Source organism: Oryctolagus cuniculus, assembly GCF_964237555.1.
Source record: "Oryctolagus cuniculus chromosome 17 unlocalized genomic scaffold, mOryCun1.1 SUPER_17_unloc_2, whole genome shotgun sequence".
Lineage (NCBI taxonomy): Eukaryota > Metazoa > Chordata > Mammalia > Lagomorpha > Leporidae > Oryctolagus > Oryctolagus cuniculus.
The window spans coordinates 1,318,565-1,344,191 of record NW_027208203.1 but is presented as its reverse complement, the minus strand read 5'-3'; the positions used below and the strand labels follow the sequence as shown (position 1 = coordinate 1,344,191).

Genomic DNA, 25,627 nt, shown 5'->3' with positions numbered 1-25,627 from the left:
GAGTTTGGCAAAGTGGCAGGATATAAAATCAATGCACAAAAATCAACAGCCTTTGTATACACAACCAATGCCATGGCTGAGAAAGAACTGCTAAGATCAATCCCATTCACAATAGCTACAAAAACAATCAGATACCTTGGAATAAACTTAACCAAGGACGTCAAAGATCTCTACAATGAGAATTACAAAATCTTAAAGAAATAGAAGAGGATACCAAAAAATGGAAAAATCTTCCATGCTCATGGATTGGAAGAATCAACGTCATCAAAATGTCCATTCTCCCAAAAGCAATTTATAGATTCAATGCAATCCCAATCAAGATACCAAAGACATTCTTCTCAGACCTGGAAAAAATGATGCTGAAATTCATATGGAGGCACAAGAGATCTCAGACAGCTAAAGCAATCTTGTACAACAAAAACAAAGCCAGAGGCAGCACAATACCAAATTTCAGGTCATATTATAGGGCAGTTGTAATCAAAACAGCATGGTACTGGTACAGAAACAGATGGATAGACCAATGGAACAGAATTGAAACACCAGAAATCAACCCAAACATCTACAGCCAACTTATATTTGATCAAGGATCTAAAACCAATTCCTGGAGCAAGGACAGTCTATTCAATAAATGGTGCTGGGAAAACTGGATTTCCATGTGCAGAAGCATGAAGCAAGACCCCTACCTTACACCTTACACAAAAATTCAATCAACATGGATTAAAGACCTAAATCTATGACCCGACACCATCAAGTTACTAGAGAACATTGGAGAAACCCTTCAAGATATTGGCACAGGCAAAGAGTTTCTGGAAAAGACCCGGGAGGCACAGGCAGTCAAAGCCAAAATCAACTATTGGGATTGCATCAAATTGAGAAGTTTCTGTACTGTAAAAGAAACAGGAGAGTGAAGAGACAACCGACAGAATCGGAAAAAATATTTGCAAACTATGCAACAGATAAAGGGTTGATAACCAGAATCTACAAAGAGATCAAGAAACTCTACAAAAACAAAACACACCACCCACTTAAGAGATGGGCCAAGGAACTCAATAGACATTTTTCAAAAGAGGAAATCCAAATGGCCAACAGGCACATGAAAAAATGTTGAAGATCACTAGTAATCAGGGAAATGCAAATCAAAACCACAATGAGGTTTCACCTCACCCCAGTTAGAATGGCTCACATACAGAAATCTACCAACAACAGATGCTGGTGAGGATGTGGGGGAAAAGGGACACTAACCCATTGTTGGTGGGAATGCAAACTGGTCAAGCCACTATGGAAGTCAGTCTGGAGATTCCTCAGAAACCTGACGATAACCCTACCATTCAACCCAGCCATCCCACTCCTTGGGATTTACCCAAAGGAATTTAAATTGGCAAACAAAAAAGCGGTCTGCACCCTAATGTTTATTGCAGCACAATTCACAATAGCCAAGACCTGGAACCAACCTAAATGCCCATCAACGGTAGACTGGATAAAGAAATTATGGGATATGTACTCTTTAGAATACTATACCGCAGGAAAAAAAAAAAAACACACACACACACACAATGAAATCCGGTCCTTTGCAACAAAATGGAGGAATCTGGAACACATCATGCTGAGTGAACTAAGCCAATCCCAAAGGGACAAATATCATATGTTCTCCCTGATCGGTGACAACTGACTAAACACCAAAAAGGAAACCTGTTGAAGTGAAATGGACACTATGAGAAATGGTGACTTGATCAGCATAGCCCTGTTAATGAACAACTTAATATGTTATCCCTCTTAGTAGTTTTTTTTCTGTTCTACTTAATATGACTGGTTTAATTCTGTAATTATCACAGTTATTCTTAAGTGTTGAAATTTAACTGAAATGTGATCCCTTTTAAATATAAGAGTAGGAATAAGAGAGGGAAGAGATGTACAATTTGGGACATGCTCAAGCTGACTTGCCCCAAATGGTAGAGTTAGAAACATACCAGAGGATTCTAATTCAATCCCATCAAGGTGGCATGTACCAATGACATCTCACTAGTCCAAGTGATCAATTTCAGTTCACAATTGATCATAATGAAAGGACTAAGAGTCAAAGGGATCACATAAACAAGTCAAGTGCCTGCTAATATTAACTGATGGAATAAATAAAGGGGAGAGTGATCCAACATGGGAAGCGAGATACACAGCAGACTCATAGAATGGCGGATGTCCTAAACAGCACTCTGGCCTCAGAATCAGCCCTAAAGGCATTCCGATCTGGCTGAAAAGCCCATGAGGGTATTTCAGGCATGGAAAGCCAAGACACTCTGGCAAAAAAAAAAAAAAAAAGAAAAGAAAAGAAAAGAAAAATAAAAACCTAAATGAAAGATCTCTGTGAGTGAGATCCCAGTGGAAAGAACAGGTCTTCAAAGAAGGAGGTACCTTTCTCTGAAGGGAGGAGAGAACTTCTACTTTGACTATGACCTTTTCTAAATAAGATAAGAGTCAGTGAACTCAAAAGGCTTCCATAGCCTTGGAAACTCATGACTGAAGCATAGGGAGATTACTGATGCCATAAACAGGAGTGTCAATTTGTAAAGTCAACAACAGGAGTCACTGTGCACTTACTGCTCATGTAGGATCTCTGTCCGTAATGTGCTGTACATTGAGATTTAATGCTATAACTAGTACTCAAACAGTATTTTTCGCTTTGTGTTTCTTGTAGGTGCAAACTGTTGAAATCTTTACTTTATTCATACTGAACTGATCTTCTGTATATAAAGAAAATTGGAAATGAATCTTGGTATGAATGGAAAGGGAAAGAGAGTGGGAAAGGGGAGGGTTGCGGGTGGGAGGGAAGTCATTGGGTGGGGGAGCCAATGTAATCTATAAGCTTTACTTTGGAAATCTATATTCATTAAATAAAAGTTTTTTTAAAAATGAAGCAATGGAAAAAAAGAATTCATTAAAACATTAGATCCTCAGGGTCACAGTAAATGCATGATAATTACTGCAACACAGTTCTCAATTCTCATGCTAATTTCATAGAAATAAAAAGATATCAGATTCCATGTTATTCATAGATACAATCCTCAGAATATAATGTAATAGTTTATTTTGAAGTTGTTTTGAAATCCAATTTTTCCATAATTTTTGTTTTCCACAAGATTGTTGAATATTGCATATACATATATAGATAGATAGATAGATTTAAAAATTTTGTAACAGAAGACATTTATCTTTTCATTCAGTTTTCTCAAGAATTTTTGAAGGATCCTCATGGATAAAGATCAAAAATTGGGGCTGGTGTTGTGGCATAGCCAGCTGTATTCTACCTGATGCACTTCTGAACCAGATCCCCAAGAAAAACAGCAGAAGTGTTTGAATCTCTGCCACTCATGTGGCGCAATCATATTAATTAGTTATACGTACATAGAGTATATAATGTAATTATATTAAGAATATGTACAAAAATAAATGGAGACCTGAATGAAGTTCTGGCTCCTGGCTTTGGCCAACCATGGCAACCATCTGAGGATGGAACCAGTGGATGGAGGATCTCTCTCTCTCTCTCTCTCTCTCTCTCTCTCTTTCTTTCTCTGTATGAATATATATATATATATATATATATCCTCCTTCTGCTGTCTCTCCATTTATCTGTGTAGCTGTCTTTCAAATAAACAAATACATCTTTTAAAAAATATATACTTACCTTAATGAAAGGAATTTTATAAAGTGAATAATTATGCATTAAATCAAAAATCAGAAAAAGTATGAAAGATAACAATAATTACCAATTTTAACCCTATGAGAAATAAGAATTATCTTTTCTGCAAATAAGTGAAGAAAAAAGTGTTGGCTATTTTAAATTGATTTTTGCAATATCAAAGATATGAGAAGATGGGAAGGTAAGCTATAATTTGGATTTCTATGATTTATGAATAAATACCTGTATTCCACAAAGCCCTCCATTGTATTCATTTAATCACAATTATATTAAGAATTAGTATAAGGGCTGGTGCTGTGGCATGGCGGGTAGGGCCAGTGCCTGCAGTGCCAGCACCCCATATGGGTGCTGGTTCGAGACCTGGCTGCTCCACTTCTGACCCAGCTCTCTGCTGTGGCCTGGGAAAGCAGTGGAGAATTGTCCAAGTGCTTAGGTCTCTGCACCCACATGGAAGACTAGGAGGCTGCTCCTGGCTTCTGGTTTCAGATAAGCATAGCTCTGGCCATCGCAGCCATCTGGGGAGTGAACCAGTGGACGGAAGACCTCTCTCTCATCTCTCTCTCTTTCTCTTTCTCTCTCAATTAAATAATTAAAAGTAAAATCCATTGAACTCCCAGTATGATGAACTCACAGACACATACAAAGACTCATTATAAAAAAATTTTAAAAATAAGTATAAAAGTGAGTGGAAATATAAGTATTTAACTATTGAAATGTCTAATGTTTAGTAGATGGTACCCTCAGAGACCAAGCTACATTATGTAACTTGTTCTATTTTTTATACATGTACTGCCTCCAGTGCAGTGTAATAATAATACAGCAGCAAAATGTTGCTCCAGGCTCTCCCTATAATGGTTACATGTAAAGCATCAATACTATTCAGGGTCAACTAAATAAGGAAGCTGTCCTTATTATTCTCTATGATAATAATTCAAGTGTTTCAATTTCAATGAGTATCATTGAAAATCCATGTTTTATATTATACCTACTATGTAGCCTTTTTCTCCGCAGAGGTTACACATCAAAACTGATTCATCTTTCCTGAAATGATCTGATATAAATTCCTGTATTCCTCTGTATCTCATATCCATTTACAGAGTTAATATAAATTCCTGTATTCCCCTGTATCTCATATCCATTTACAGAGTTAACATCTTAATAGGTTGCCTTCAATATATGAACTGACTTTAGAGGGTTTCCGTGTGTTTGATTACTGTGTTGTAAATCACAGTGACAATTTAGTGCACTTGCACTACTGTGTTTCCCTGAGGAGCTTGTTGGACAATTTTATGTAAGTAAATCTACCTGAATGAGAAAATGATCTAAAGTTAAAAATTATACATGTGTGGAGGGTTTGAGTGTTCTTGGGCTTTTTTTCTTACCTTGATCTAAATACTTCTTTAGAGGATGCTTTCCTTTTAATAAGGTATATAACTGTAAGCAATAATTCATCTAAACCAGTTAAAATATAGAAACGCGCTGCCCATCCCATGCTCTTCTACTTAGCAGTTACTAATCTCTGTGAAAGCTTTGTAGCATACGAAGATCACTGGATCCCCCAGAGATGCATTTCTGTCTCCATTTCACTAGGTTGTGGTTTGCATTCATCCCACCACCTCGTGTCCAGATACAGGAACTGAGGTTTCACTGCATCTACTGTTTTCCTGCCATCCATCTTGAACACAATCTCTTTGTTTCCTCTTCTAGAACATCTTTTCTTTATGGTTCTACCTCTCCACATCTTCAGTGGTCCTTAGTGACAAGGAAGATGCTAAATACCATAACCTTCAATTGAAGGCACTAAAAAGAGCATCTTCCCAGCCTGCCTTACCTTCCAGTATTTTTTCCTATTCATAAAACGCACTTCTATGAATCTATGCTACTTTATACATAAAAATTTCATTGCCGTTTCCACTACTATTCTTTACCACACCATTACCCCTTAATGTAAAACTACCTTGTTTCCACATTTCCCCCTCTCTATATTCTACCTTACTCTTCCAGCTGCACTTAGCTTAAACCTTGCTTATTCCAAAGTCCATTTTGAACACTAGAGGCAAAAAGTGTAATATTGTTTCTTCCCCAAATGCCTGTGTAATTCAATATCTGTCTACACTTATGAATGTATTATTCACTAGTCCAAAGAACTGTGAAAGGCACTGCCTATGTTTAATTTCTAGATTGACTTTAGAGTCCCATTTTATCACTCTGGTTCTCAGAAAGATGATTTCCTGATTTGAATGTATACTTGATAAATGAAGCTGGCATTTCTCTAACAAGAACAGTCAGAAGCAAAGGGGAACACACTCAAAAGAAAGAGTTGGTTGATGGTAGTAAGGATGCTTAGCGTTCCTTCTCAGTGGAGTCTTCTTGTTTCTTTACTTAGTGGTATTATGGGTCATCGTTTATTGAGCAGAGAAAATGTTTGACCTTGCACACAACTCAGCAGATAAGCATGGCTTCTGCTCAGTAATCTTTAAATAGACATAATATAAATAACTCCAAAAATAATGTGAACTACATGTACCTAAGTGATGCCCTTACTGTTAACTCTTTCATTTCCATTCTTTCCTTTATTTTTAAAGCTTTTATTTTATTTTCCTGTGACTGGGTAGGAAAGGCCTGATGTTCTTTGTATGCCCACCTGAAGAAAATCCACAGTGAATTGTGATCCCCAGGGTGACATATTAGGACGCAGGGCTAGGAGAGACTATCAAGGGGTCATTAAATCGTGGTGTGTGGATTACATCATTTGTGGACTAGTGGATTAAGGAGCTAATGTGTTATTGTAAGAGAGGTTCTGTTACATAGTTAGTTTGGCTCTGTCTCCTGTGCATCCCCCCCTTGTCAGAGGCGATGCCCAAGTCAGGCTCTGTAGACAGGCGACACCAGCAGGAAGGCTGTCACCAGATGGAGAGCTTTGACCTTGGTCTTCCTAGCCACCCGCCAAAGGTCAAAGTAAACTTTTCCTTCTGTAGGGATTATTCAGTTTGCAGTAGGCAGTTGAAGTGACAAAAAGCAAAGTAAGACCATGGAATAGTACTGAGTCATAAAAAGGATGAAATCTTGTAAAATACATGCAGTTGGAAGTAATAATTCTAAGTGAAATAAGATGAGCACAGAAAGACAAATTCCCCATGGTCTGGCTCATATGTGGAGTCTAAAAAATAGGTATTTTCACAGAGGTTAAAAGTGCAGTGATGAATTGAGGAGCAAGGGATGAGGAAAGGTTGATGGATGGGTACCAGGCTATATCTAGGTAGGAGTAAGCAGTGCTGTGACGCTACTGTACCGTGAGGGGAGGGTAAATAATGTTAATGTACAATATATTTCTGTACAAAAGTAACTACAAGATAGGATTTTTGAATATGTTCAGTATAAAGAATATGTTCAGTATAAAGAAATGCTAAATGCTTGAGAGAATAAAGATATTTACACCGATTGTTTGTTAAACAACATATACATGTAATGAAACATCACATAGTTCCCAAAAATACATATAATTTTTATGTCGGTGAATTTTTTAAAAAGTTTATATGCAAACACAAACGAAGATGAAGTCATTGATAGATATTTCGTCATCTTTTACATCACTGTCTGTCCAAATAATTTCTTCCGCTTTTCATGCAGCCCTGATCTTTTCCAGTTACTTTGGAAAATGTTGTTTCTGCTCCCACTTAAAGACCAGCCCACTCTTCTCGCCTCTGTCCTGTCACTCCTTGGAGCATTCAAGCATTGCATAAATCCTTACATACTTCAAATTCTTTTTCCATGGTTAATTCTTTGACTTTATTTGCAGACACATTTTGGAAGCTGCCATACTTGAGATTTAAGATCTACTCCACCAATCACTTATTTATTAAACCAATAATCTTTTTTTTATTTTTTATTTTTTGACAGGCAGAGTGGACAGTGAGAGAGAGAGAGACAGAGAGAAAGGTCTTCCTTTTGCCGTTGGTTCACCCTCCAATGGCCGCTGCGGCCGGCGCGCTGCAGCCGGTGCACCACGCTGGTCCAATGGCAGGAGCCAGGTGCTTCTCCTGGTCTCCCATGGGGTGCAGGGCCCAAGCACTTGGGCCATCCTCCACTGCACTCCCAGGCCACAGCAGAGAGCTGGCCTGGAAGAGGGGCAACCGGGACAGAATCTGGCGCCCCAACTGGGACTAGAATCCAGTGTGCCGGCGCCAAAAGGTGGAGGATTAGCCTAGTGAGCCGCAGCGCTGGCGTAAACCAATAATCTTAAACATCCCATTATGCTGGTCTTTCTACCCAGTGTTAATGCAGTAGAAAGAAGGTCTATTATGTAGCTCTGCACATGGTTCCTTCACGCGTTCATCTCTAAATGCCCATTCCCCCACTACATTACCAACTATCACCTAAAGAATGGCTGCTCAGGATTTACTGTGAAAAGTAAAGAGTGAGGGAGAGCTTCTGTAATCCAACTTCAAGAAACAGAGGTGAAATAGCATAAGGCTTGATCTTCATAATCTTTATATGGAAAATTAGGAATACAGAGTTACGGTATGACTAGCAAGGAAATAGAGCACAAGTTTTCTGGAACTCTTACCCCCAAAAGTTACATGTTTGCATATTGTGCAAGGCTTGTACAAAAGCAATGACAGACATCCAGGGATGTGGGAATGATTATCCTTTCTGTTTTAGAGTTTTATGTAGTGAAGTGAGCAGAATTCAGCAACGTTATTTCAGAAAAGGGAACGCAGTCTACGGAGACTGGAGAAGGTCATGGAACAGGCATGAGCACCCTCATTTAAAGCTTAAGTTTCATGAAATCAGACTCTCCCATGTGAAGCACTAAAGCACCTGAAAGTAACCTCTGGGTGCTCATTTCAGTGTCTATTCAGATAACTTACCCTGTTAAACTCTTATAACTGAGCATTTTCCAAATGTGGTTGCTTAATTTACACCCCATGGTCAATTCTATAATCTATAAACATGTAATAAAATGAATAGAGCCTAAAGTGTTTGTTTCATGTAGCATGTTAAGTAAACAATATCCTCACTAACATAAACTTTTGCTTAGGTGTACAAATCATTTACTTTCTTCTGATTAAACAATAAGTTTTCCTGAATTTTTTTTTTCTTATTCACCTTCAAATTCTTGTAGGATTTTGTTGTTGTTGTTGTTAATCACTGTTGTTCATGTAGGTTTCTAAATTATTTTTCTATTCAGTTTCAGAGTGATTTCACCTCACTTTTTAATATATTTTTCTTTAATCATCTCATTTGCTTTTTTTCTAATTCTAAGTTAACAAAGATGTAGCAAGCATTAAATAGAAAAGATAAGTGAATGCCTAATTTATGAATATATATAATTATATGTAATAAAATTTTATTTGTAATGCATTTCAAGTGTTTCATATATACAGATTTAGGGGCATAGTTACACTTCCTACCCTACCCTCCCTCCTGGCCAAACTCAAACCCTTCTTCCTCTTCGCTCTCCCATTCACACTCTCAATTTTTACAAAGATCTATTCTCAGTTTATTTATTACTTGTAAGGTTAAACCTAAACTAAGTAATGAGAACAACAAATAGTATGAAGAAAAAAACACTATTCCTCAACAGAAAAGATAAGGGGTCTGTCGTTTATATAATTGAAAATGTCATTAAATATATTAAATAATATTCTAAATAGCTCTTTAGTATTGAGGTCTCAAAATTTCTGTACTGCTCACAACAGAATAAAGTGGTGTGACTATTTAGAATATTCCTCTTTAGAAACTAATCATGATCTGTATGTTTCTTAATTCATAAAGCAGAGAGAAAAGAACAATACAGAAAGACAAAGCACCCATCTGTTAGCTCACTCCTTGAATGCCTGCAACAACTGAGACAGAAAGGAGGAGTTAGCAATCTGGGTCTCCCACAGGGATGACAAGGGCCCAAATAATTGAGCCACCACCTGTTGTCATCCAGGGTTGCACTGGCAGGTTGCAAGAATTGGGAGTCAGTTCCAAGTATCGAACCCAGGTACTCTGATGTGGGACATAGATGGCCTAATATGCATTTTAACCACTTGGCCAAATATCTTCCCTTCTGTATTTTGAAAGCACTCTGGGGGCCAGTGCCATGGCTCGCTTGGTTAATCCTCCACCTGTGGCACTGGCATCCACTATGGGTGCCAGGTTCTAGTCCCTGTTGCTCCTCTTCCAGTCCAGCTTTCTGCTGTGGCCTGGGAAGGCAGTGGAGGATGGCCAAGTGCTTGGGCCCTGCACCTGCATGGGAGACCAGGAGGAAGCACCTGGCTCCTGGCTTTGGATCAGTGCAGTGCCGGCTGTGGTGGCCATTTGGGGGGTGAACCAATGGAAAGAATATCTTTCTGTCTCTCTCTCTCACTGTCTAATTTCCACCTGTCAAATAAAAAAAAAAACTTTGAAAGGGATTCCAAAATTGATTTAAACTTTAGGACCATTTCCTTAAGAGAGAGAAGGCTTACAATGTTTTCTAAAACTACCTTTATGGAATCTTGATGTCTTTATTGCATTTACTACTTTATGAATGATATAAATGTATATGAATATTTCTGTTTAATATTGTACCAGTTTTAGCTAAGATCACCATGACAACCAGAGAAGAGACAAAGAGTAAATGGCAAGTGTATTCCTTACATTGTGTGGTCAAGTCTAGTTCTCATTAATTCACTGGGAAAAGTTTCTCTATTTCTGTTTTCTTTCAGTTCCAAGAGAGACAGGTGAAAATGCATATTTTAGTAGAGGTTGGTTGATTGTGAAATAGTTTCCATAGATCGGAATTTGATTTCTGATGTGGGCAATTCAATGAATCATTTATTATAGCATGCGCAGGTGTTCATTGGGAAAGCATCATAGTCTACTGGAAAGAACAGTTATTCTCTCCAGATCATTCAAGTGCAAAATTGTATTAGGGACAGTGATAAAGGATTAAATGACCATCAGAGCTATCTTTATGCCTTATGTTATAAGCAATAGATATGACCCTTGTAATCCCCATAATGTCCTACAATAATGTAGAGTCCTTTTAAAGATAACCAATGATGCTCAGCATATCCAGAGTGTGCCACACACCTGGGGAATTTCACACTAGGCTCTCAATACTATACGGTTGTATGTTCATTTTAATTATACTTGTAATTCTTATTTTCCTTGTCTGGAGAGGCAAAGAAGAGATACAAAGGCAGATGCTCCCCAGCTTCCCACAACATCTGAGGCTGGGCCATGCTGAAGCAAGAACACAACTAAGAATGAGTTTCCTGCCTGGGAAACTGGTACCCAACTGCTTCAGTCATCACCTTCTGCCTACCAGGGTGTGCACCAGCATCTGAAGCACAAGCATCATCATAAGTGTTGCACCAGGGGTGCCCTCAAATTCCCCCTTCTCCCAATCATCATGCTCGTCGCAGCTCTGAAACTGCTGTTCTAAAAACTCCTCTGCATGGGTGGGCATTTAGCAGAGGGGTTAACACACCATGTGGGGTGCCTCAGTTGCATATAAGACTGTGGGTTCATCACCTGGATCCCCTTCCAAGCCTAGCTTCCTACAATGCTCAGCCTGGGAAGCAACACATACTAGATTAAGTACTTGGGTCTCTTCCACTCATGTAGGACACTCAGATTTGGTTCCAGGCTCCTGACTTCAGCCTTGCCCAGCTTCCATAACTGTAGATACATGAGGAATGAACCAGTGGATGGTAGATTCTTTATCTCTCCTCTCTTTCCACATTTTAAAAGTAAACAAATAAATAATAGACACCACTTTACAATTCAAGTCTGCTTCCCATGTCTCTAATCCTATAGATCTATCTTTCCTCTGAATATAAATTAATTTCACTTACTTTAGTCTTATACACCATATAAATAACTAAAATAAGTGATATAAAGTGATATATTTTATACACAAATGTATAAATCTGTATAGTCTTACTTAGATGTTAGTTTCATGTTTATTGAAAAAGCAATAAAATCCCCATTTATATACTAATCATTCTATCTCTTCTTCATAAAAGAATTTCAAATAAAATTTTATGTTTAAATATTTCCTCTTCTTTCCTTATGTTGAATAACACTTTGCAGATAATAGTCCAATTCCACCAGTCCATTGGAAGGATTCTCTTTCAATTCAAACATTATGATGTTAAATGAAATAGGAATGTCCACAACTTAATCTGTTTGACTCTCTTCAACATGTCAAAAATCCAACAAATCTTTTCTACAGAGTGTATGACCCTTCTTTCTTTTGTGATTTTCTTTTCTTACTTACTACTCATCTTTGTTCCTCTTATATTTCCTTTTTAAATATTATTACAATTCATACTTCTGTCCTTGGTTTCCTGCTTTCTTGATACACAAGAACACTTTAAGAACTCCATGTGTTTGATTGAGTTTATTATCACCTGGCTAAGTTGTGTATAAAAAGTAGTAATTTCCTATATTCTTGCCTCTAACCTGGTAACAGTATTGCATAACATCCAGATATATTTTGAAATTGTTAATAAGTGCTTGCAATTAGATACCTGAGTCTCCATATAGGTGTGTATTAGTAGAATTAGATAGTAAGGAGAAGTAGCCAGCAAAAAAATCTGTTTGACTGGACAACATTATGAGAGAATTACTGGGGCCAGCAATGTGGTGTCTTGGGTAAAGCCAGCACCTGTGATACCAGCATCCCATAAGGGCACTGGTTTGAGTCCTGGTTCCTCCACTTCTAATCCAGCTCACTACTAGTATACCTGGAAAAGCAGAAGAAGATGGCCCCACGTACTGAGGTCCCTGCACCCACAAGGGAGACTCAAATGAAGCTTGTCATTGTGGCTATTTGGGCAGTGAAGATTTCTCTCTCTCTCTCTCTCTCTCTCTCTCTCTCTCGCTGTAACTCCACCTTTCAAATAAATCAATAAATAAATCTTAAAGAGACAGTGATTATTTAGGATATGAGATGTGAAGTGGCATGGTAACTCTGTTGTATGTGTGTGCATATGCACAAGGATTCTTTACAAAACTCATGGAATGTGCAATGGAAAGGTTTATTATGTGCAAAAACTTTAGAAATCCACATATTTTAGAATATTAGGTATTTTCCATGAACTTCTAGGAGACCCTTCATATATGTATGTGTCTATACCCTTTCCCTTATAGAAAGAATGTTTTATGGAAAGACACCAACATACCTACTAAATTACAGACCACACTATGTGAAATATATGATGAGGACTACATAATAGAAGAAAAAAAAAAGAAGTATTTCTTACTCTAGGGGACTGGGATAGGATTACATTTTCAGTATTTAACTTATTTACATGGAACTTAGCCCTCTCAAGAAGTGACTTTCTACAGAAGGTATTGATTATATTTAAATCTACACTATGCTAAAATTGAATAGATGACACAGACTAACATTTAAGAAATATATTTATAAATATTAATTTTGCTAGCTTAATAGATTATACAATAAAAAAGAAGGTGATTTTAGATATATCTGTTAATGAACTGTACTGGTCCTTCTATTATAACTTTAGCACTACCAACATTCTTGTCTATGTCCATTACCTCTGTTATAATCATGGCTGTGTCGTGGACATTACAGTCATAGAGTTATATTCAACTTCTTCTTTCTAGTCGCCCATCACTTTAACACATTACTTTGGGCATATTATGTACCATTTTTTAAATTTAAAGTGCCTTCAATTAAGATTGTTCAATTCAGACTTATGATGCCAATGGTTATAGTGGGGCATTCAGAAGTTAAAAATTAATTGCCTATACTTATCCAGCTAATTTTCTTGAGCTATCTGATTATCAAATTTTGATAAAATCACCTTCTATACACCAAGATTTCAAACTGTGATTTACGTCTACTTTGTTCAGTATTTCAACACCTTCCAATCTACAGTATACTCCATTCTCAGAATTGTTACCATGCTCAGTTACTTCACTGATAACCCTAAATTCATTTATTGTTTTTATTACCTAATTATTTGGCTTTTCCTCCCAGATTTGCAAACTATTGCTGTAGCTAATCAAGAATATGTGTATGTCTACATGGCCTCCTTCATCGAGGTGCTTTGAGACTTCAGTGTGGTCGCTGTTAGGGTTTGGAAATATTTTCACTGTTTTTCTTAATTCCTTAGTGAATGTCCAGCAATTACACTCTAAATGTATCTAGTCTCATTCCTTGGTTTCCTTGTTCCACTACTTTTAATTTGCATGGGCAATAATTTCTCAAAATTTATAAAAATTTAACAAGACTCCCCCCAAATCAGCTATGTTTATATTTTTCTCATTCCCTCTACTTTCTTTTTTTAGTTTTTTTTAAAGATTACTTTAACTCTTTTTTAAAAGATTTATTTATTTATTTGAAAGTCAGAGTTACACAGAGAGAGAAGAGGCAGAGAGAGAGAGAGGTCTTCCATCCGCTAATTCACTCTCCAATTGGCCGCAACAACTAGAGCTGTGCCAATTCGAAGCCAAGAGCCAGGAGCTTCTTCTGGGTCTCCTATGAAGACTTGGGCCACCTTCTACTGTTTTCCCAGGCCATAGAATAAAGCTGGATCGGATGTGGAGCAGCAGGGTCTCAAACCATCGCCCTTATGGGATGCTGGCACTGCAGGCCAGGGCGTTAACCCACTGTGCCGCAGTGCCGGCCCCATCATTCCCTCTACTTTCAAGGAAGAGTTTTGATTTTCATTTTTTCCCCTCTATCACATGTCATTTGGTTGTGGGCTCTCAGAGGAAGGAGCCTTTGTCTTCCTCCGTGCAACAATGCACATTCTACACAATTTAATGAAAGAGTGCAGTAAGTCAGACTCCTTGTCAAAAGGGCATTTCAAGAGTCAGCACATCACCAGGAGCATTAGCAGGAAACAGTCTCCCCAGAACGGGTCTAAAGTTCACTGATGCACCAGTAAATGGGAGTACTGACATGGTAACTGCATTTTGGTTTGGAGAGGTTTGTTTGATCACCTGGTCTGCATGTAAGCAGGGAGGCCACATGGCTGTAGGCACACCCTTTACCTATATCTGACTGCAGCTGTGTTTCCTAAATCGTGGGCGAGAGAACAGGGCAGAGCCTCAGCACTGAGAGTCCTGCCACTCAGTCCTTCCCCAGTAATAACAGCGTGGGGGAGTGCTGATTCACTGTCACTGTCACCCAATTCATCCTTTCAGTTTTCTGCCGAAATTTTCTAGTTCTCGTGACTTTGAAACAGAACAAATAGCGATATTCAGTAAATCTTGATGAGATACTTGTGTGTTTATGATCACTTCTTGTCTTCTCAAAGCACTTCAGAAACAGACGAAAACCACATATATCTTTTCACCAACCAATTTCATGAAACAGATATATGTTCTAGTCCCTCTTGACAGGATAATAAATGTAATTCTCTTAAGGGAGTTTAAATGATTTCAGAAATTTAGTTCAACTCAGCAGAATACTGGAGCTCCAAGTCCTCTGCTATGTACCTCTAGAACCCCAGAGCTCTAGATTGATGAGATAACATTATGTAAGGAAGGTTGTAACTTCGGTAAAGTATCTGCACAATGTTTTGAATTTCTCTAACAATTTTCTGTGCTTCTTTCCACTTTCATATATTTTTTATTTGCATTGCATTTAAGGATATTGTGCCCGATTCAAATCTACCGGCTGGAATTTTTCTTTGGTTGTAAATACCTTGCCAGAAGGACACACATTCCTACATACTTGATTTTGAAACACTTTTTACTGCAGGAATGATTGCGAAAAGACTTGTTAGAATACCGTGTTCTGAATTATGTACTAAGCATTAAATTAGTAGGAAAACTTGTATGGAAGAAAATCTCACTAAAATCAGGAAGCAGATGGTGACTTTGGGCGACAAACACACTATTGCAATGAAGACATTGTAACAGCTGATGTAAATGGGGCAGAGCCATTTACAGTCAGCTGTAATTGTAACTTGAAAGCTCTCTTGATTCTGTGCTCTGTGAATTCCTGTCATAACTTCCTGGAAAAAATTTTCCATACTAAACACACAAAGGAAGGGGATGTATGACTTTCTATGATGCTGATACTGAACATTTTAGGACTTTCTACAAGGTATACAGTTGTGTTCAGGCAGTACATGAAGATTGCCAAAATGGACACTTTTTAGTGGCGTACGCCTCTGAACCAGTGATGCGCTGAAACATAAGAGGAGACTCTTCTGCTTCCTTATAAATAGGGAATAAACAGTCAGGGCACCTCTAGACTGGCACTGCTCTCCTCAGGTCTGAAGATGAGTCCACGACCCCCATCCAGGATTTGGAGCTACAAAAGGAGAAAGGATGTGGCCAATCATGCCTTTAAAACAATTGCACATCACCAATTCTCAGAACTCACCATAGCAGAATTTAAACAATCTGCCAGTATAGCCTGTGTATTCACTTCATAATAAAGAATAAAGAAACTGCTACATATACACAGAAAAATATTATTCAGTCACAAACATATTGCAAATCTGAGAATGAGAATTGTGGCACACAAGTTAAGCCACAGGTTGGGACATCTGTGCAGATTAGCACTTCCATTCTACCTTGCTAATAGTGAACCTGAGAAGCAGGGGATAATGGCCCAAATATTTGGGTTCCTGCCACCCATATAAGAGACCCAGATGGAGTTCCAGTGTCTTGACTTTGGCCAGCCCCAGCCCATGATGTTATGGGCATTTGAGGAGAGAAATAGAAAATAAAAGCTCACTCTCTTGCTCTCTCTCTATCTCCCTTTCTCTCTCTCCCTTTCTCTCTCCTTTCTCTGATACTCTGATTTTCAAGTAAACCAACTTTCTTTTAAAAATGGTCCAATCTTGCCATTTGTCACAACATATAAAGAGCTGTAGGTTATTATGTTAAGTGAAATAAGTCAGGTACAGAAAGGTAAGTACTAAACCTTGTTTCTCATATGTTGATTCTGAAAAACTCAACCTCATAGAACTTGAGAGTTAAGTGACCATTTCCAAAAGCCAGGATGGGTGGAGGGAGGGAGTGGTGGGGAAAGGCTGCTTCATAAATATGAAATTAGAGTTTGCTTCTGGGTTTCAGCACCAAAAAATAAAAGAAATAAAGAAATTAGAGTTAGGTAGGAGGAGTAAGTTCATAAGTTCTTGTGTTTTACTGCATAGTAAAATACCTATAGATAGCAATGATCTACTGTAAATGTGTTTTTTAAAGCTTGAAGTAAGAATTTTGAATATTCCCACCAAAAGAAATTATAAATATTTGAGGAGATAAATATGTTTACTCTGATTTTAATATTACACAATGTAAACAGGTATTGATACATTGGTTGATATCCTACAACTTGTAGGATTTTTATGTATCAATGATAAATAAATTAAATCTGAATATGAACAATTTATTTTTATATAGGTCATCAAAAAGCATGGAATCAAACATGACATAAACACTGAAGAAGCCCAAGTTTGTAATACGCATAATATGAATATAGTAGATGGAGAAAGAGCAGAATCCTAATCATATTGCAACTAACCATTCTCAAAACTGAAGGATATGATTTTGTTAAAGTGAAGATAGCTTTTCTGCACCATCAAAGGTCAAACCTAAACATGCAGATAATGGAACATTAGTAACGTTTCCTGGGAGTGATTAATAAGATAATTGGTTGCTTTCAAGACTAGTTTTTGGAATGAAATTAAAGATAAATGAGACTTTAATGTTTTGACATTTCATCCTATTGAACAATGGGTGGAATCACATGAGTTTAGATGATGCTTCCTACTAATAAAATCATCTCCATGGATCGTACTCAGGATTATACTTCATGGATTACGTAGCCTGTAACTGAAGCAAATATCACCACAGGATTAAACTTGCTTATTCAACTGGAGCAATTTCCACATTTTATCCATGATCTTTTTGAAAACCACACGGAGAAAACTAGTGCAGAAGCAACACGATGTAAAAATTCATGGCATTATTTTAAACATAAAAGATTATAAATAAAGAACAAACTGCATTAAAGAATAAAAATGTGGATCAACCCTGTATTATTTTTGTTGTCTGAATCATTGACTAGAAAGAGTTTAATCATGCATGATTTAACTTTCAACAAACAATCATAACAATGAAGATTGACGGATAATCTATTAGTATTTGGCAACAATGTTTACTATGATAAAAAAAACTTTTCTTGGATCCTAAATTACCTTCTGCTAAGTCTATCTGGTCTCCTAAGTGAGTTTTTCTATCAGCAAAGATTGTTCTATGAAAACTAATTGCCCCTATTATGTCATTAATGATTGGGCAAACATTTATTGAAGCATATCACACATGAAACAATATTCACAACTTAAATGAGGGCTTCAACAATTAAAAGAACACCAGGTATCCTGGAAGGGCTCATTTTTTATTTATGGACATAAATAGGCAAGCAACAGCAGGTTCAATGTGATGTGATGAGTGGTTTGATCAAAACAAATACAGAGCTAAGGAGTGGTAAGTAAGCTTGAATAGTCAAGAACTATTGCAAGATAAGTAACTCAATATGTGTCTTGACAGAGAAGTCTTTGCTGATTAAACAAATTGAAAATAGCATTCTGGGTAGGAATACTACTAAGAAAAACAAATGTTCATATATTTCCTGAATGGAGTTGAGCTCCTTTCTGTAAAGTATACAATCTGGAGAGACAAATGAGAGTAGGTCAATCAAACCAACACAGGCATTGAATGTCCTATATTTTTATTTTTTTCTAATTCTAAAAAAATCAGAGTTTAGCACCTACAATGAGGTTTGATTTTTTTTCACTAGTCTATTCAGTGAGAAAGACAGAGAGAGAGAGAGAAAGAAAAGAGAGAGAGAGAGACTCCTGTCTGCTCACTGCTGGGTCAAGTTGAAACTGGAAACCAGGAAATCAGCTTTGCTCTCCCACATGGAAGAGCACTTGCCATCACCACTGACTCCCAGCATGCACATTAGTAGGAAGCAGGAGTCTTTAGGCAGTGCCAGGGTCTTAACGCTGACATTACGAAATGGGATGAGGGTGTTCCAAGTAGTGTGCTAATAATCACTGTGCCAAATGCCTGCTCTGCTTTTATGATTACTTTTACTGTAATGCTTGTTATGCTTTTAGTTCAGAAACAGGTAGTTTCTTGTGTGCTGTAACCATGAACTTGGATAACCTTTCACATTAGAGTCACCCAGGGGAGATATTTTCATTGCATATTTCCTAATTCTCTTTTAGAAACTTCGATTACCTAGGTCTGGGTTGGTGCCAGTTTCTCTATGTTTATCACAGCTAATTTTTATGCAACTTGACAGCAAATCCCTACTTGACAATTGTTGGTTTTTGATGTTTATCTGGAATGTACTGCATTATATCACATAATCGTTAAACAAATTGAGGGGTGGAGTGGTAGAGTGTTAATTAAACATGTTTGAATATATCTCTATTCTTTCTCAATATGTAACTTGATTTTGATTGGAACTGTCAGAGAGAAAAAAGGTCAAGTAGGCAATAAATATAAGAAAAAAAGCAAACTATTTTCTATTAAACAGAGAAGAGACAAGCAGTGCATATTTTTGTATATAATTTGCTTGTTGATAATTTTTAAATAAGTGTATAAATTATAAACAAAGTGTAAGTGTTTTTTTTTTTTTGACAGACAGAGTGGACAGTGAGAGAGAGACAGAGAGAAAGGTCTTCCTTTGCCGTTGGTTCCCCCTTCAATGGCCGCCGCGGCCGGCGCGCTGTGGCCAGCGCACCCCACTGATCCGAAGGCAGGATCCAGGTGCTTCTCCTGGTCTCCCATGCAGGTGCAGGGCCCAAGCACTTGGGCCATCCTCCACTGCACTCCTGGGCCATAGCAGAGAACTGGCCTGGAAGAGAGGCAACCGGGACAGAATCTGGCGCCCCGACCGGGACTAGAACCCAGTGTGCCAGCGCTGCTAGGTGGAGGATTAGCCTGTTGAGCCACAGTGCCGGCAGTGTAAGTGTTATTTTTAAAGAGCCAGTAATAACAGGTTTTCACATAAAGTAGTGTCAACATGAATTCAATAGGAAACAAGAATTTTCTATGTTGTTGCATAATATTACATAGGCAAGAAAAAAGCCATGCTTCTAGAAGAACAACTTGAATGCTTTTGAATTATCTTATCTCTTACCTAAACGAAAAGAAAATGTCTAAAAATCACATAGGTTGAACATAAAGTATTTTCTTTTGGGTAACTTCTTTGGAACTTCATATATGCATCCACACATACAATTGCAAGAATTTACACCAGTTTGTGTTTTTTCTGTTACACTATTATGTATATAATTACCAGAAATTGTGAAGGAAGATTTGAAGTTCCCCATTCACTGTCTTTTTTATTAGGATCTTTTATTAGGACTTTCTTAGTCTTTTGGCTGTTTCTCTGTTGTTTCCTTAGATCGTATTTTTAAAACTCATCCCAATTTTAAAGCCATAGAACCCTCTGTGTACTTGAATGCCAACAAATTGGCAGATATGTATGTGTGAGAGGCTTTGTGTGAGAGAGAGCTGAGAAAATTACTCTTTGGTATTGCACTGGTTTGTGCATCCTAGGATATTTCTAGAATTGTAATTTATTTAAACTCTTTATTTATATTCCTCTATGTTTACTAAAATACTTTCAACTAGCCATCAAATTTAAATCATCTTGGATTTCATCTATTTTTGCATCTGAATTTTGCAAACATACTGCTAACATATTATGCTTTTCACTTATCATTCCTAGATATCCATCCCATTGAAAATAGCGTTACTTTGTTAGTATAAAGATAAAAGTAAAAGATAATAAAAAATTAGACAGTTTTCTATTCAGTGATGTATATTTGATTTTCTACTATTACTCATAAATGAAATTTTGCCTGTATATAAGATTTATTTATTGATTATTTTGATTTTTTTAACTTTTATTTAATGAATATAAATTTCCAAAGTACAGCTTATGGATTACAATGGCTTCCCCACCCATAACTTCCCTCCCACCCGCAACCCTCCCCTTTCCCTTTCCCTCTCCCCTTCCATTCACATCAAGATTCACTTTCAATTCTCTTTATATACAGAAGATCAGTTTAGCATATATTAAGTAAAGATTTCAACAGTTTGCACCCACATAGAAACACAAAGTGAAAAATACTGTTTGAGTACTAGTTGTAGCATTAAATCACACTGTACCACACATTAAGGACAGAGATCCTACATGAGGAGTAAGTGCACAGTGACTCCTGTTGTTGACTTAACAAATTGACACTCCTGTTTATGGCATCAGTAATCACCCTAGGCTCTTGTCATGAGTTGCCAAGGCATGAGAAGATAAGAATAGCAAAGAGGGTAAAAGAAGAAGGAACGGATATAGAACATGAACCACTGTCCTGAACATTAATCTGTGACTTTCTCAGGTGTGACAGTAGCTATGTCACAGAAGCCACAAATACTCTGTTATTCCCAGTAAAATAAGATGATAATAATCACTGTTGTACTCAATTATTGAAAAGAAGCATCTAATCTATAAAACTAATATATAAAAAAGTGACACAGAGGAAGAACATTATTAAAGATGTTATGCCTCAGTTTTCTTTTATTCCTTAGAAAGACTAACCTTTCTTTTAAATTTTTTATTTTTAAATATCACAAATAATATAGAAAAGTACAAAGAAAGATTCCATGAGCATTCATAGATATAACAATTTTTAGCATGTTGCTATATTTGCTTCATATGTAACCATATGCATACATGCATATTATTTTTCAAAGAGATAGGTATATTAATATTACATAATGTGGAATTCATGAAAAAAATCATAAAACTTGGGAGAGAAAGTTTTATTGTTTAAGGGGTACAATTCAGTGTAGACATTTTTATATATCTATACCAAATAGTATTTCATTCACACAATTTTTACTATATATATATATATATATATATATATATATATCACTGACACTTTATAATACACTGATCAGTTTATAGCACTTACCAACAGTTACCACAAACAGGTATTTCAGGTCAATCCTAGTTCTCCTTTTTTAGCTTATCTTTTCTCTGCATACATCATTTAGGCTTTTCTGACCCATTGTCTTGTACTTGGAACCCCATCATCTGCATCTGTGATATTCCCACACTTGATCTTAGCCAAAAAGCTGAGAAGGAATCTCTGACATTCCTTAAACCCTCATGTTGACTCCAAAATGGACACCTGACATCAAGATACATTAATATGTGTATACAGTGAGACATTGACACTGAACTTGTATATACTTGGTTTTGTAAAACCATTGTTGACCTAAGTAAATATATCCTATTCATTTGGCTGGCAGCTGAATTAAAGTCAAATTTGATGTTCAACTATCGCACATATGCTGCCCTCTATTACCGTAGTACCAATATGGAAGACATCCTCAGAAATCTGAAAATAGACCTACCATGTTACCCAGCCATGAATTCCTGGGAATTTACCCAAATGAAATTAAATCAGCATATGAAAGAGTTATTTGTACCTTCATGTTTATTGCAGCTCAATTCACAAGAGCTAAGATATGCAATCTACCCAGTTGACCATCAACCAATGACTGGATAAAGAAAATGGGATATATATATACACCATGGAATACTACTCAGCCATTAAAAGGAGTTAAATCCTGTATTTTGCAACAAAATGTATGCAACTTGGAACGATTATGCTTACTGAAATAAGCCAGTCCCAAAAATACAGATATCATATGTTTTCCTTTACTTGTGGTAATTAATATACAGAACACAAAAATATAATTTATATGAGTAAAATTGACATTTTGAGATTTGACTGTTGTTTACAATCCTTGTCTATACTCTTGAACAACAATGATTTTTATACTTACTATTTGTTTGTTTATTCAGTGGAAGATCAAGCTTGTGATTATGAAATAAAGTATGTCATTGTAAAAACTGAAAGAAAAAATAAGAAAGGAAGGAGGGAGGGTGAGATCATAAGCAGTAGCAAGGGTAGTGAAAGAACTATCACTATGCTCTTAAATCTGTATATATGAAATACATGAAGTTTGTTCACCTTATATAAGGAACAAATTTTTAAAAATATAATTGTAAACCCTCATTTGTATTTCTCATGTTCTAATTGTATTTTTTTGTTCTAAAGCTGATAGATAATCTAAGGCTTCTGAAGTCATTCATGGGATGAATTAGCATTAGTCTACTACAATAATTGTGGTACACAGTTTTTAATACTATGTTTAATGTATATTTGGGTTGAGGTCTAAAATAAAGATACATATCACCTTAAATAATAGATATAATATATATAGATATATAATACATATAATATATAATAGATATAATTATATGTTTATATATAATTATATATTATATAATGTAATATATATTTATATATAATTATATATATAAAGATATAATAGATATAGTGATTTTCTTTTCAAAATATCAACATAGGCATATTTCACAGGCTCATTTTAGGCATGGTTAGGTGAAAATAATCCAAGAAAATATATAAAAACCAATTACTGGGGTTAGTAAGTGTGTTCATCAAGATTATGAGATACAAAACTTACACACAAATAACTGCTCTTCTATTGATGAACAATTAATTTTTAGAAATTAAAAGTGCAAAAAAATCCCAGTTTTAACAACCTGAAAAATGAAATACCTAAGGAAAAATCTAATAATAATTAAGACATTTATTCTGGAAATTAAAAAATTATTGCTGAGAGAAATTAAAGAAAGAATAAATTAATACAATAATTTACATTGCTTATATAGCAGAACATTTAATATCTTTAAAACATATATTCTCCTAACATTTATCTGTAGATTCAACACCATCCTACTCAACGTCTTGAAATAGTTCCTATGAAGAATTTCACAATATTTAAATACAAAGCATGTAAGATGCACCCCCTACCCTGGATAAGGAATAACAAAAGGGTAAAGTGAGCTATCACTATAAGATTTTGAGAATTATTTTTAAAGCCACAGTAATCAAGATAGCATCAGACAATAAAGAACTTAATGCAAAGAATAGAGTGGCTAAAATATATTCATCCATACACAAACACATGACTTAGAAAGATCTGAAATAATTCAAGATAAAAGAATGGGCTTTGAAATAATTGATGCAGGAAATATTGCTTATCCATACATAAACACACTAAATTATCATTGGATTTAGAAGATTGCAGAAAATGGATCATGGTCTCAAATGGGAAACCAAAATTTTGAAAATTTTTGAGAAGAACATGAGTAGCTTTATGCCTTCCTCATTTAAGCAAAGATTGCTTAGATATGATAAACAAAGTATGCATAAAAGAAAGAAATAGACCACTTGTACCCTCATCAAATTAAAAATTTCTGGTTTTCAAAAGACATTGTTAAGAGAATATAAAACAAACCGCAGATCAAGAGAAAAAGTTGGAAAATAATATATATTACAAATGACTCATTATAATATGCAAATCACCTTAAAAAACCAAAAATAAGAACAAGCATAACTTAATTAAATAATGGGCAAAAGGCTTGAACAGACACTACACATAATGAATGGATGGAAAGCAATACAAAATGGTACTCAGTATCATTCATCATCTGAGAAATGCAAAGTAAAACCATAAAAAAAACCACTACACCTGCATCCAAACGTTTAAAATTGCAACAAGATGGGGGAATCTGGAAAACATTATGCTGAGTGAATTAAGCCAGTCCCAAAGGGACAAATATCATATGTTCTCCCTGATCGGTGACAACTAACTGAGCAGCAAAGGGGAAACCTGTTGAAGTGAAATGGACACTATGAGAAACAGTGACTTGATCAGCTCTTGTCCTGACTGTTGATGTACAATGTAATACTTTATCCATTTTAGTATTTTTTCTTTGTTCTAGTACTGTTGGTTGAACTCTGTAATTAACACACAATTATTCTTAGGTGTTTAAATTTTAACTGAAAAGTGATCCCTGTTAAATATAACAGTGGGAATAAGAGAGGGAGGAGATGTACAATTTGGGACATGCTCAATCGGACTTGCCCCAAATGGTGGAGTTAGAATCGTGCCAGGGGATTCCAATACAATCCCATCAAGGTGGCATGTACCAATGCCATCTCACTAGTCCAAGTGATAAATTTCAGTTCACAATTGATCACACTGATAGGTCTAAGAGTCAAAGGGATCACACAAACAAGACTAGTGTCTGCTAATACTAACTGATAGAATCAAAAAGGGAGAGAATGATCCAACATGGGAAGCGAGATACACAGCAGACTCATAGAATGGCAGATGTCCTAAAAAGCACTCTGGCCTCAGAATCAGCCCTTAAGGCATTTGGATATGGCTGAAGAGCCCATGAGAGTATTTTAGGCATGGAAAGCTAAGACACTTTGGAAAAAAAAAAAAAAAAGAAGAAGAAGAAAACCTAAATAAAAGATCTCCGCGAGTGAGATCCCAGTGGAAAGAATGGGTCATCAAAGAAGGAGGTACCTTTCTCTGAAGGGAGGAGAGAACTTCCACTTTGACTATGACCCTGTCAGAATAAGATCGAAGTCGGCGAACTCAAAAGGCTTTCATAGCCTTGGCAACTCATGACTAGAGCCTAGGGAGATTACTGACACCATAAACAAGAGTGTCAAATTGTTAAGTCAACAACAGGAGTCACTGTGTACTTACTCCTCATGTGGGACCTGTCCTTAATGTGTTGTCCAATGTGAAGTAATGCTATAACTAGTACTGAAACAGTATTTTACACTTTGTGTTTCTGTGTGGGTGCAAACTGATGAAATCTTTACTTAATATATACTAAATCGATCTTCTGTATATAAAGAGAATTGAAAGTGAATCTTGATGTGAATGGAATGGGAGAGGGAGTGGGGATGGGAGGGGTGCGAGTGGGAGGGAAATTATGGGGGGAAAGCCATTGTAATCCATAAACTGTACTTTGGAAATTTATAT

At 36.4% G+C, this 25,627-nt stretch overlaps 2 long non-coding RNA genes across 2 annotated transcripts in view; one reads left to right on the top strand and one right to left on the bottom strand.

Moving 5' to 3' along the window:
• The window catches only part of LOC100355679 (serine/threonine-protein kinase Kist), a 44,233-nt gene extending 26,547 nt beyond the window's left edge, over positions 1-17,686 (top strand). The window contains exons 5-7 of the long non-coding RNA XR_011385772.1: positions 2,690-2,767; positions 12,824-13,024; positions 17,066-17,686. This is a non-coding gene — a long non-coding RNA (serine/threonine-protein kinase Kist). The remainder of the gene's footprint in view (positions 1-2,689; positions 2,768-12,823; positions 13,025-17,065) is intronic.
• The window catches only part of LOC138847896 (uncharacterized), a 37,500-nt gene extending 12,944 nt beyond the window's left edge, over positions 1-24,556 (bottom strand). The window contains exon 1 of the long non-coding RNA XR_011385773.1: positions 22,538-24,556. This is a non-coding gene — a long non-coding RNA (uncharacterized lncRNA). The remainder of the gene's footprint in view (positions 1-22,537) is intronic.
• Between the last annotated feature and the right edge of the window lie 1,071 nt (positions 24,557-25,627).